Source organism: Saimiri boliviensis, chromosome 3 (genome assembly GCF_048565385.1).
Source record: "Saimiri boliviensis isolate mSaiBol1 chromosome 3, mSaiBol1.pri, whole genome shotgun sequence".
NCBI lineage: Eukaryota > Metazoa > Chordata > Mammalia > Primates > Cebidae > Saimiri > Saimiri boliviensis.
This window is the reverse complement of record NC_133451.1, coordinates 124,657,255-124,668,776: the sequence shown is the minus strand read 5'-3', so window position 1 is coordinate 124,668,776 and position 11,522 is coordinate 124,657,255. Positions and strand designations below refer to the sequence as shown.

At 48.0% G+C, this 11,522-nt stretch overlaps 1 pseudogene; it reads left to right on the top strand.

The window, feature by feature from the left end:
- Positions 1-593: 593 nt before the first annotated feature.
- LOC120367728 (C2 domain-containing protein 2 pseudogene) lies at positions 594-5,742 on the top strand (annotated as a pseudogene).
- Positions 5,743-11,522: the final 5,780 nt, after the last annotated feature.

Here is an 11,522-nt window from a genome sequence, read left to right as displayed (position 1 = left end):
CCCGGAGCTGCGGCTACAGGGCCAACTTACATTCTTTAGGAAATTTCTATCATTGGGTCATATTTTTTTTTAAAATGCCCTGAACAAACTGAACTGTCAGAGCAGACTGCCCAATGCCTCCTGAACTAAGGATCACTAGCTTGTACTCACACAGGATGTGTTCTGTTTAAATACTGATGATCCCTTCTCTTTTCTTTGAGCTGCTGCTCCCCTTTCAATCCATCTCAGGGCTCTCAGATTCTGTCTCTTTTTTCTCTTCTCCCTTACAACTGTCCCTAATCTTAATGGACTTTCCTTCCTCTACCAATACTCTCTCCTTTCCTGTCACCACTCTTTTTAATCTCATAAATCTTCCAGATTAATTTAAATAGGGATTGAGGAAAGAGGAAGGCCAGGCATTGTGGTTCCGTCTGGGTGTGTGACCTGTGTGTGGATCCCAGGCCTGCTCTCAGATTACCTGAGTCTTCTGGGGCTGGTTCCTTGATCCCCCCGCCCCCCACTCTTTCATGGTCACATGAAACCAAGAAAAATCAACCTCAATTTCTCTTTAAGTTTTGTGTAAAGATAAACACCAATGGCCCGTCCTCCGGCCCATGCCTCCTCAGGCCACCGCTGGGCCACAGGCCAGACTCCCAGGGCGGCGCGCACAGGAGGTAGGGCGCCCGGTCGCAGCCCCGGAACTTCCCAGACTCCGAGTCGGGAGCGCCGGCCGCGGGGTCCCTTCGCGCCCATGTTCCGCAGGTGTGTGCGGGGGCTTGCGCCCAACCCCGGCCGCCGCGCGTTTCCGCCCAGCCCGAAGTCCCGTGGCGCGCTCCTCGCGGGGCTCAGGCCCAGCAGCTCCCCTTCCACGTGCCCCGCGCGCCGCGGCCGAAGCCAGCGCGTACCCTAAGCTAGCTGCCCGCGACCGGCGCTGTCGGGGAAGTTGGGGCGAGGCGGGCCGGGGATGCGCCAAAGCCTCGGCCTTGCTGGCCTCGTGGTTCGAGGAGGTGCAGTGGCTCGCGCTGGTGTCCCTCTTCGTCGCGGCCCTGGCCAAGGTGGGTCTGTATCTGGCGCAGTGAGCGCTGGCCAGGGCGCGACCCCAGCCCCGGCGGGGGGCGCTGGAGCCTGGCGAGGGGCCGCGCGCTGGGTCGGTCGCGCTGCTCTCCTGGATCCTGACGCTGGGCAGCTGCAGGAGCCAGTGGTAGGCGGCCTGGGTGACCGCCCTGAACGACGAAGCCAGAGGAAAGGGGGCCCGCCTTTCCTGTCCTTCGAGAAGGACCCACGGCAGTAGCCCCTGGAGCTGGCGGTGGAGGCGGTCTCCAGTGTGCTCAGCTGGAGTTCCACCTGAAAGAGAAGAGAGAGATCCTCCAGATCAGCTGGTCCTTCATACGTGTGCCGGAAATGGCCATTACTGTCCAGCCCAAAGCACTGGGGGAGGACCAGGTGGCCGAGACGCGCACAGTGTCGGACACTCCGAAGGAGCTCTTGAAGCATTTGGTTGGTTCTGCCTCTCCATCCGTGCTTCTGATCACCAAGCCCACGAATGTACAGGAAGCTCAGAACTTAGAGTGTGCTCCGTCTACTGCTCAGGAATCCTGTCCTCCCAAACCTCCGAGGGCTCACGAGCTAAAGCTGCGGGTGAGGAGTATCCGCGCCTTCCTGCTCAGCGAGCCCGATGCTTCAGGCCACATTAACACAGTGTGCGCCGTGCAGCTGAACGATCCTCTTCAGAGGTTCTCCATCACCCTAACCAAAAACACTACGAACCTCACGTGGAAGAGGAACTCACATTCAAGTTGAATGCCAAGACAAGGAGTCACAGCTGCAGATTTCAGAGGCTGGGCGATTCTCAGAAGGTCTGCTGGCAACTGCGACAGTTCTTTTGGATTTACTAATCCTGCCCTTCAGGCAGGGCGCGGTGGCTCACGCCTGTAATCCCAGCACTTTGGGAGGCCGAGTCGGGTGGATCATGAGGTCAAGAGATCGAGACCGTCCTGGTCAACATAGCGAAAACCCATCTCTACTAAAAATACAAAAAATTAGCTGGGCATGGTGGCGCGTGCCTGTAATCCCAGCTACTCAGGAGGCTGAGGCAGGAGAATTGCCTGAACCCAGGAGGCGGAGGTTGCGGCAAGCCGAGATCGCGCCATTGCACTCCAGCCTGGGTAACAAGAGCAAAACTCGGTCTCAAAACAAACAAACAAACAAACAGCAACAACAATAGCAACAACAAAAAGAAGCAGCCTTCTGGACCACAGAGTTTCATGCTGACCAGCGGGTCTGCCTGCTGCTGCTCGGTGCTGAGTTCCGCCACGGCAGAGTTTATACTTAGGTGGAACCTGGTGAATTGAAGTCTTCGCCCATCCCTCCCTCTGTTCCTGCTGCAAAAATAGAAAAGGATCGCACGGTGATGCCCTGTGGGACTGTGGTCACTACTGTCACCGCTGTGAAGACCAAGCCTAGAGTCGACATGGGGAGGTGTCCCCGCTGAGCTCTGAGCCTCCGGTGAAGACTTCCGTCAAGGTGAAGGTGATCAAGAAGGACATCTCTGTCCAGGCCATCTCCTGCAGCAGTGCGCCCGTCAACAAAACACTCTCTTCTTCAGACACAGAATTGTTGGTGTTGCATGGTTTAGATCCAGTGGCTGAAGTTGCCATTCGACAACCCAGCGAATCTTCAAAGCTGAAACTCAAGTCGCCACGGAAGAAAAGCACCATTATCATGTCAGGGATCTCCAAGACCTCACTAGCCCAGGACCACGATGCTGCCCTGATGCAGGACTATGCAGCCTCACGAACAGTGCCCACCAGGAGGATGCCCTGTCTCATCCAGAGGTGGTTGCAGCCTCTGCCCCACCGGAGGAAGCCGAGTCAGCCCAGGAACCCTCTGCCCCTAATCCCGTGGAGGACGAGCTAGACTCCTGGGACTTAGAAAAGGAGCCCCAGGCCATGGCCTGGAGCGGCCGGTCCTGCCGGACCCTGATGAGCTGTCAGAGAGCTCCGTAAGTGTCTCGGAGCCGGGTGCCGCCAAAAAGCATAAAGGAGGAATTCTAAGGAAAGGTGCAAAGCTGTTCTTCCGCCAGCGGCATCAACAGAAAGACCCGGGCATGAGTCAGTCACACAATGACCTCGTGTTCCTGGAGCAGCCAGAGGGTTCCCGGAGGAAAGGGGTCACCATCACCAAGATCCTGAACAAGAAGCTGCTCTCCAGGCACAGAAACAAGAACACCGTGGAGCCTTGCAGGTAGGGGCTGAGGTCACCACCGCCAAGCCAGGAGACCTGCACCCGTGTTACCACCCTCACCAGGACACAGCAAGAGTCTCCACCAGATGTCCAGATGCCCCGCTTGTCTTGCTGGGTTTCTTCGAACCATCTAGTCTTTTATTTTTAATTTTTTATTTATTTTTATTTTTTTGAGACGGAGTTTCGCTCTTGTTACCCAGGCTGGAGTGCAATGGCGCGATCTCGGCTCACCGCAACCTCCGCCTCCTGGGTTCAGGCAATTCTCCTGTCTCAGCCTCCTGAGTAGCTGGGATTACAGGCACATGTCACCATGTCCAGCTAATTTTTTGTATTTTTGGTAGAGACGGGGTTTCACCATGTTGACCAGAATGGTCTCGATCTCTCGACCTAGTGATCCACTCGCCTCGGCCTCCCAAAGTGCTGGGATTACAGGCTTGAGCCACCGCTCCCGGCCTTTCAAGCTATTTTATACAGGTTTGTTTTTCCACAGTGTAGGGTATTTATGATAAAGAAAATGTTGTGAAGGTTAAAGATCACTTAAGATGATCCACCAAATACTAAAAATGCTGACGTGTAAATCACCTTTATCGCCTCACCTCTTCTACCAGCTTCTGTATCTTGGGGGCTTTTGTTTTTGGTGTTTGTATGAAAGTTTTGTCGAGTGGGGTTTTAAAAGTGATTCCTTGTGAACACTAAGATTAATTGCGTCTGTATCCCTGGACCTGGGTGCTCATGTTGGTTTTAATGTGCTAGCAAGCCTTCCCAGTTTGCTTTGTTTAAGGAGGTGTCTCTGTTCTTTGTGGAGGAATGAAATGGAGCTTTAAGTATCTGTGTGTGGTGTGTGTGTCTGCACACACATATGCGTTATTGTAGCCATAACAAAATCAGCCATCTCCTTGTTCCAGGTGAAAATCTTCTGTGAGAGTTTTGACAGAGCATTTTATTTTAACCAGGTTTCAAGTCTGAGTTCAAAACCAGCCCTGATCCCTTATGACAGCTACTCTACCAACTGCCACTCAATGACAAATTGGTGCCCATTTAGAATTTTTCTTGGGTTTTGCTTGCCACATCTATAGATGAGAGTTGCAAAGTTTCTTTGGGCAGAGAGAGAAAGATCAATTTACATTGCTGGCCACCAAAGGTGGGTGTTTGCTGGGTAAATAGTCTCACGACTCTTAATCTGGAAACTTCCAAGTACAAATTGGTGGATGGTGGAAATCAGGACATTTCTCTCTGTCAGATGGAAACAGACCTCTGGACTGGCATAAACCCTGCTGCCAGGCCCTCTCCCCACTGCCCCGAACGGACCCAGACACGATGACCAAAGCATCCTGCACAGGGCAAGGCCTCTGCGGAATCCTGCAGGGCAAACTCAGGTTACCTTGGGCCCATGACTGTCTGCATTCGAAACACAGTCCACTGCCCTGTTCCCTCAGCGAGCAGCTGGGCAGTAATGCCAACACTCATCATTAGGCTTCTGGTTTGTTGTTTACTCTAACAATGTTATGTCAAAACTGCATTTTAAAAAGAAGGAAATGGCAAGCTTTCCAGGTCTGCAGAAAGGTTTGGCCTGACACTGGAGTGCAGTGATGAACTTTCATGCCAATGATTGTATTCCTCAGTAGCACTTTAGACACCTAAGACAGCTCCGCACCTCACCTGTGCACAGGCTGGGTGGGTTCCTTTGGAGAAGATGAAGCTGGAACACAAACAATCTTTGAAATAAATAAATGTGCACTTGGAAAAAAATAAAAGATAAACACCAATAAAGACATATCTTCTGGAAAACTTTTTTTTTTTTTCTTTGAGACTGAGTCTCACTCTGTGACCCAGGCTGGAGTGCAGTGGCAAGATCATAGCTCACCGCAGCCTCAATCTCCGGACCTCAAGCAATCTTCCTGCCTGGACCTCCCACACTGCTGGGATGACAGTCTTGAGCCCTGGAGTTCAGCCTGGAAAACATTTTTTAAAATATAGAATTTGATGTGGCACAGAACTCAAGATATTCCAAGAATGGTTTGTGTTTCTCGTACTTCTGTTGACTGTTTAATGGTAGATAGGCTGATTATGCAGAACACCTCAGACATATTTCGATGTAATTAGGGCAAAACCAGTGTGAACCCCCTTATGAGAAGTCCAAATCTGTGATTCTCACACAACATACAAAAGAACTTTTTCGTGTAAGATGTCACAGTAAAGAGTGAACCATATATATACATATAAACGTGTGTGTACATATACATATATATGCGCATATATATGTATATATGTGGTTCCCACTTCTTGTTCACCAATACGATGACCTCAGAACAATTCACTCTTACACCCTGCAGGGAGTTTTCTTTCTTTATACAGTCAGCGTAAGGGAAGTGACAGGTCTCAGAGGACAATTGTATCTTGTTCTCTGATTGATCTTCCAGGGTCCGCTTTGGTGAAGGGGACAGCGATACGGACCTGAGGATTGGTCATGATGGGGTGAGAGCTGCAGCAGTAACCCATCATGCACTGAGTGGAGCATGAGGGCAAATGCTGGGTTTTAACATTTTTTTTGGTGGGGGGCACAGGATGTTGCTCTGTCACCCTGTAGTACAATGGTACAATCATGATTCTCTGTAACCTGGAAGTCCTGGGCTCAAGAGATCCTCCAGCCTCAGCCTTCCAAATATCTAGGACTGCAGACACACGTCACCAGGCCCAGTTAATTTTTTAAATTATTCTTTTTGTAGAAATGGTGTCTTGTGTCTCACTATAGAGTCCAGGCTTGTTTGAAACTCCTGGTTTTATTCTCCTTCTTTGACCTCCCAAAGTGCTGGGATGGCAGCCATGGCTCCCAGCCAGTCTTTTGTTATTCATAATGAGCCCCTTTGGATCCACTGGATGTATGTTAATGAGGTGGGTTGAGTTGGGGCCCTGGGGTAGCCTGAGGATAGGGCTGCTCAGCAGAAGACCAAGTGATTAGTACTTGCAGCAGAATGGTGGGAGCACCTGGAAAATAAACTTTATACAAACTCTTGAAGAATGTCATAGCAGGAGTGGAGATTCGTGAACACTTTGAAGTGCCAGGAGATGGACAACCCAGAGAGGGAATGGACCTATATTTATCTATTTAAGGTGATAATTACCCTGTATGTATACTTTTAAATGGTTCCTTTAGTGATTTAGTTTAAGATATAGAAACAATGATAAGATGTATGATTACTGCCTTAAAATGATTTGGGGAAAGTAGAAAGAGCATGATCTTGATAAAATAAAATTGACCATAATAATTATTGAAACTGTGTAATGGATCTATGGGGGTTACAGGAATCTATTACACAATTATGGCTCTCTTTGTGCATGTTGGGACTTTTCCATAATATCTCAAAAATTAAACTGAGATTATATAGCATCCTATGAATTATTGTGTCAATCCTGCATGGGAAAAGTTGAACACTGATCAAATTTAGTCCAGATATAAAGCCTAATGATGCCGCACACCCATACACACACTAGAATGATAGAGACAGGTGTGTTTCTCACATGCCGGGGTGTTGCAAGAGAGCACAGAGGCCTGTATGTGATGTAGAAATGGGCTATGAGAGCAGAGAAAGAAGACAGGCTGGATGTTTTCTTGAGGTTAAGATCTGGTCAGGGTGAAGGATCACTTGCTCAGGATGACATTGTGTGGTTTGAATATCTGTCCTGCACTGCAGGAGGGAGTACCTGGGCTTTCTCAGCAGATTGCCCCGATGTGAGGCCAAGGAAAAGAATGAAGGAGTGAGGATTAAAAGTTATCAAGTGTGAAAAACTATACAAACAGATTTCAACTATGTTTTTTGATCCTCCCCACCCCAATGATTAACAGTTAATTAGATGCACCATGTTTTATTTTCTGAAATTTGAACTTGTTTGAGTAAGCCTTTATGGTGCTCAATGAAGCCGACAGCTTAATCTAGTAAGGGAAGTATAGCTCCATTGAATGCCTTCTTTAGGAACCCAGCATTGCGTGTTCTGTGAAGTGAAACGAGTCCTTGGTCCCTCTCAATAATGGCTGGAACTACAAACGAATTCCAAATTCTGCTGCAGCTTTGTATTGTGGCCTTAGTGTATATGAAGATATAAATGACTTTGAGTTAGATTTTGGATATTTGTGAGGCAAGAAGTATTCACTCTGAAGCAGGTAACTGAGGTCATGGCCCCATAGTTAGTAAAACTGTGCATATTGGGCAGTGTTGGTCAGGGGCTCCAGTTCTGAGAAGTTTCATCCTTTGACTGACCCTGGAGTCCTGTTGCTTATTACGGATGTCCTGATTAGTTAATAAAAACTCGTAAATCCCTACTGAGCTCATCACACATGACAATGGTTATGTCATCCTTACAGTGTATAGCCTTCCTCTGCTGTTTCTCATTTGATCCTGGGGTAGGGGGTAGGAAGGAGGTTCTCTCGGTAGCTGACGGGCTAAGAGGGCAGTGATCTCCTAAACCTGTGACATAAAACAGAGACTAAGAACGAGACAGGCAGGCTACACATTCCTGCAGAACAAATACAGCAGAGGGCCTGCATCTGGCTCCATGATGTCACAAGGATTCCTCCTACACCTGTGCTGAGCTAGCGGGGTGCTGCTTCTAGAATCCAAGGCATGCTGGGCAACTGAGTATGGACAGTCACAGGGTCAGTGCCTGTGAGAGCCTGATGTACTGCAAGTTATAGCCCGTGAGCCTTTTGTGGAGGGGGCACCACTGAAGATGGGTGGATTTGGAACTAACAGCGTAAGTGACCTTAAGCCAAATTTATAAATGATCAATGTGTTTCCTCCAAAATCCAAAAGGGTTAAAGGTTTTGGCTTACTTTTACATTGCGGGCATTGAGAGGTTTAATAGCGGTTTCCCCACAGTGTCAGAGATGGAGTGGCTTTCATTTAAAAAATAATTTTCAGTCATTTAATCAAATAAGGGACTTGCACCGTGTAGGGGTAATGACCCATTCCCTTTGTGCAAACTACTTTGTGAGTATTTTCGTGGCCTGCCTGAATGAGTGTTTCAAATGGATTACCACGGAGGAGAATGTCATCAGCGTAAATCATACCTGCAGTTCTGGAAGACATTGAAGGAAGTTGAGATCTTCCCTGCAAAGTTTGTGTGCAAAGGCAAGACTGCCGAGGTGCCCACGGTTGGTGGGTTGAGGTGCATAAAATTCCTTTGAGGTAAAGGGAAAGCATGGCCAGGAAGCTGTTGAAATAAGCCTGAAAAAACCTAGCCAAATCTGTAGTAGCCTGATATTTACCATTTGCTGACTGGATGGAGTAAGCCACGTCAGTAACATTGCGAGAGATCACCCCATTAAAGCTGGCATCAATTCATTCTGAGATGTCATACTTCTTTCAAAATAGAAGAGCAGAGAAAATTGCAGCTGAATCCAGAAACAGTGGGATAATCACTCCTAGGTCTTGCATCATGGGTTTCAATATTTGAATATCCTATTTTAACTAATATTTAGTCATATTATCTTTTTTCACTGGGGTCAGGAACATCCATTGAATCCCGTTTTGTGAAGCTATTAAAAATGCAAAAGACTGAATTTAATTGCACATTACTTACTGTATCTGTTTATTTTCTCTGTATATATCATTCCAGTGTGTGCTCTCATCTTGGAACATTTAGGGAAACCAGTGATTCTCATGGTTAAGACAAAGGATAACTCTTTTCAACAAATAAAGAGTCACAAATTGCAGACAGTTCCTTTACCAAGGAAACCTTAATTTCTTCAAATTCAGAGTGTAATTCCTTCCTCCTTATTTCTATTTTTCTTTTCTCATTCAAATATTTCAAAATCGTCGCTTCATGTCGCATCTTGGCGTCTTCAATTTCCTCCTTTAGTGGCTGAATGTAGCTTTTGAGCCTTCTCCTGTATTTGGCTGCTGCTTGCTCAATGGGCAGCAGGGGGTGGTGCTGGTGGTCAGAGGAGACCCTGCACTGGGGACACAACAGCTCCAGGTCCTTCTCACAGAACAGGGACAGACGCTGGCAGTGCTTCCCACACAGGGGCTCCTCCTCCTGCCGTTTGCTCTTCCTCCTCATGTCGGGAAGCTGCTGAACCGCATCAGTCATGCGGCCAAATTGGGTGTTTCTCCGGAGGGTCCCTTCGGGGCAGTGGTGGAGGCACACGGGGCAGGGGAAGATGTCCCGTAGGTCTTCCCAGCGCTGGTGGATGCAGGAGCGGCAGAAGTTGTGCCCACAATGAGTGGTGACTGGGTCCTTGAGGTAACCCAGGCAGATGGGGCAGCTGGCGTCTGCTTGGAGCTCAGCAAGGATCCCTTGGAAGGCCATGGTGCAGGGAGGGATCTGCGTGGGGAGACTCCCTTCAGAAGGTGTGATCCTCCGGGAAGGAGGGAAGGTGAGAAGCTGGCGCCTCCTGAGTTCTCTCCCGCAAGCACTTCACAGGCCTGAGTCTGTTTCTTTCCCTTTGGCTCTAGAAGCAGCTCCCACGGGAGGGAGGGCCCAGGGCACCGGCTGATCTCTTGACACCAGATCCTCCTTTACTCAGATTCAAGCTGGACTCTCTCGTGGTCTTTCTCAGAAAAAGCCACAGTTCCAAGAGACAGCGGAAACTAATGACCACGTAAAATACTCCAGAGTGTGGGACTTTCAACAGAACAGAAGGCAGCTGTCTTCAACAAAAGGAGAAAAAAGAAGATCTATTAAGGCAATGAAGAACATGTATATCCATGAAAACAAATGCCTAAATAATTTTTATTATTTCTGTATAAACCCCTCTAACAATAAAATCTATTGAGATAGAGGAAATCTCATATGTATTCTTTAGTTACGATTTCTGATAAGGCTATTACAATCTTAATATTTAAAACAGGCTCTATATTTTAGACATTCATAGTGCAATATTTACCCTTAAGATTACATGTGATCCTGGGTTTGCCACGCAGCATTGCAAAGTATAGAAATTGGGATATCAATTTTTAGTGGATACGCAGTGTTTGTTGTGGTAATTTTGCTACGACATTATACACTTTAGATGTTCTCCAGTAGAAAACATTATTGAAAAGGCTGACAGTCTGGACAACATGACCACACCGAGTTCTATGAAAAAAATACAAAAGTGAGCCAGGCCTAGTGGCCCATACCTGCAGTCCAAACTCCTAGGGCGGCTCAGATAAGAGGATAAATTGAGCCTGTGAGACTGAGGTTGCAGTGATGTTTAGTGTACCAACAAACTGGAGCCTAGGCAACAGAGCAAGATTGTGTCTTAGATAAAAGAAAATTAAATGAAGAGCTGAGCTTTCTTGTCTCTGTGTCACTGTCTCCAAGCTAGACCAGCTTCTCCCTTACTCTTTTTTGAAGCCCATCTTCCACTTCTGCTACATCTCAAAGCTGTAAAATCCCTTGTGAGTTGAGCATGGTGGCTCACCCCTGTAATCCTATCACACTGGCAAGCAGAGGTAGGCAGATCACCTGAGGTCAGAAGTTTGAGACCAGCCTGGTCAACATGGTGAAACCCACTCTCTACTAAAAATACAAAACTTTGCTGGGCGCGGTGGCTCAAGCCTGTAATCCCAGCACTTTGGGAGGCCGAGGCGGGTGGATCACGAGGTCAAAGAGATCGAGACCATCCTGGCCAACATGGTAAAACCCTGTCTCTACTAAAAAAAATACAAAAAATTAGCTGGGCATGGTGGGGCATGCCTGTAATCCCAGCTACTCAGGAGGCTGAGGCAGGAGAATTACCTGAACCCAGGAGGCGGAGGTTGCAGTGAGCTGAGATCGCGCCATTGCCCTCCAGCCTGGGTAACAAGAGCGAAACTCCATCTCAAAAAAAAAAAAAAAAAAAAAAAAAAAAACAAAACTTCACCAGGAGTGGTGGCAGGCACCTGTAATCCCAGCTACTTGGAAGTCTGAGGCAGGAGGATCACTTAAATCCAGGGAGCAGGGGTTGTAATGAGCTGAGAGAGTGCTATTGTGTTCCAGCCCGGGCAACAAGAATGAAACTCTATCTCAATAAAAAATAAATAAATAAACAAAAATAAATAAATTGTAGCCAGGTGCAGTGGCTCTCTCCTGTAATTCCAACACTTTCAGAGGTAGATGCGGGCAGAACACAAGGTCAAGAGTTCGAGACCACCTTGGTCAACATGGGGAAACAGACGGTCTATTAAAAATACAGAGAGAGATCCAAGATGGCTGATCACTAGCAGCTCGGGATTGTAGCTCCCACTGAAAACGCAAAGAACGAGAGGACGCCACACCTTCACATGAATTCTTGTTGCTCACCCACCAGGAGATTCCCAGCGGAGGAGCCCCACGGGTCG